The sequence below is a fragment of the Gopherus evgoodei genome, chromosome 6 (genome assembly GCF_007399415.2).
Source record: "Gopherus evgoodei ecotype Sinaloan lineage chromosome 6, rGopEvg1_v1.p, whole genome shotgun sequence".
Lineage (NCBI taxonomy): Eukaryota > Metazoa > Chordata > Testudines > Testudinidae > Gopherus > Gopherus evgoodei.
Genome location: NC_044327.1, coordinates 56,785,512 through 56,787,936, shown reverse-complemented (window position 1 = coordinate 56,787,936; position 2,425 = coordinate 56,785,512).

Here is a 2,425-nt window from a genome sequence, read left to right as displayed (position 1 = left end):
AAGTTGATTGGTTTCTCACACAGTAGAGACAGTGGCATCAAATTAGAGTTCTGGTAACCACAAGGTTTTGAATTCCTATGATGTTCAGCAGCAAAACCAAAGATTTTTAAGAGGGATATCACAGAAAGAGCAGCATGACGTAATAATATATGCAGTAGGCAATTCTGAATTTGCTGTTGTATTAGTACTAGAAGATGACTGCGGAGACTTTCAAGGTTGTTAATTTAGCATTGTGGGGCAGCTATTTGCAAAAATCCAACCCGAGACTCACTGAAAGCAATTCCAGTGTCATCAGGCTGGTAGTTTACTCTTATTACAAACAGTGCTAGGATACAATGGAACATAATGGGAACAATTCTTTCCCATGGATTTGTAGATGATTTTTCATGATTAGTTGGTGACAGAAGGCACTGCTACACTGCTTATAAAAGAAAAGGCACTAGTAGAATGTATGTGTTTCATTGGCTACAAATAAAAATGCCCCCCCAAAAGGAAGGCGTTTGCAAGTGTCTTCTCTTCAAGGTCATTTCATAGTAAATTATACTGTACTAAGAAATTAATTATTGACCACATCGTAACATTTGCAATTAACTGATGTTTCACATTCAATAGTAATTAAGTTTATGCACCAGCAGAAGCCAGCAACAGCAGTTGCATTATACGGCAAGCTGCATTATGTAGCTCACTAGCAGCTCTAGAACATATACTTCATAAATATTCAAACTGACTCTCTCAGGGTGCAACAATCAAATAACAGTTAATGCAGTTTAGTCTGAACTTATCTGACTTTTATTAATTCACCATATATGCTGCTGCTATAGGCATCTAATCTATGGCACAAGTATCCATGCCAAAAACTACCCCACTATCATTTACACCCTCCCCAGACCAGCTTCAATGAAAACCACTCTGGTGACCAAATCAGAGATGTCTAGTTACCCATTTTTAAAGAGCTGCTAGAATCACCCAAGGGTAGCAGGAGTAGTCTAAGGATCTGATGAAAGTGTGTTAAAATACAACCAGTCACACACTGAAGGATTGAACTGTAATTCCAGGTCAAATTCTAGCAACTACACTAACAACATGAGCTTTGATCTCATGATTTGTAAGATCAGCAAATGTCTAGATGGAATCATAGTCCCAATAATGTGCAGATACTTGTTACTTATTATCTATAAAATAGATAAATGGTGGCAATAGTCAGCAGTAAACAAGGGTAGCTGCAGAGGTGCTTGAAACTAAGAATTACCCTGAAGTCTCGGCAAAAACTAAGGAGCATCAAGAAGGGGAAAAAGGTTAATCATGTAATGACTAGTGATCCATCTGCTGCTGGGGGACTGGGTGTTCTAGTTTTGAATGTCTCAAGCGATGCACTTCTATGTCTCTACAAAGACTATATCCTATTTTAAATACCAGTCAGTTTACAATCAAAGGCTGGACATTCAAAAATGTTCAGCATTGGCCTATGTCTGCTAAAATTCCCATTGGCTTCTCTTGTAGCCGAGTCAGGTCAGCTTCCAGCTCTTTAGAAAGTGCTACCCAAAAGACTTTCCATGCTACGGAATTATCAAGTATTTTAAGTTAATAATCTATCCTTTGTTTTACGTAAAAAATTATTACTATGCTATGAAGAGACTCAGTGCTGCAAGAAGCAGGATTGAGACATTTGTAGCCAATCTCATGTGATAGCGCATGATTTATAGATCTATGTTGTGGCCCTGGGCTAAAGCCCAAACTGAACACATCAGCATGTTCTGCAATTATGGAATCCTCTGCATGGAGGTTTGGGGAGAAAACTAGCCTTCAGCACAGCTGTGTATATTATAACACTGACCAGATTACCGCCAACCCAGTGCCTGTTTGGCCCACAATCTGCTCAGCACAGGATTGGGAAAAGGGGACCACTTACAGCCACCTTTGCACCTCTTTGATTCTAGGTTTAGCTCCCATCTGACCCATTCAGGGTTGCTGTAATTTACCAGGGGCCATTATGGCTGTTGAGCGTATTTGGAATGCAATAGCACTTTGGCCACCCTGTTTTTCCCCAACAAACCCCTCTTCCCTGGGGACTCCTCCTTCCCTACGGATATTCCCCAGCAACAGGTCTATGGCTTCTTTATGCTGGTTGAGTGGCACAAAAGGAACATAACACAAAGGACAATGTGGCCCCATGACTCAATCCCCAGTTGCCAACTGGAGCAGCCCAGAGTACAGGAGCAGGAACCATTTCCCACGATCTTATCTTCTATGTCCCAGTACAAGGGATGGAGTCCTCCTTGCTGACTGATAGCCAAGGAATATCAAATGGTCCATCCACCCCAAGGGCACTTCTGATACTGAACTATCAGCAGGGAGAAAATGGGGCCAGTAAGTCAAAGTGTCCTAGCCCTAAGTCAGTCATGGAAAAAAAAAGGCAGAAGCATCA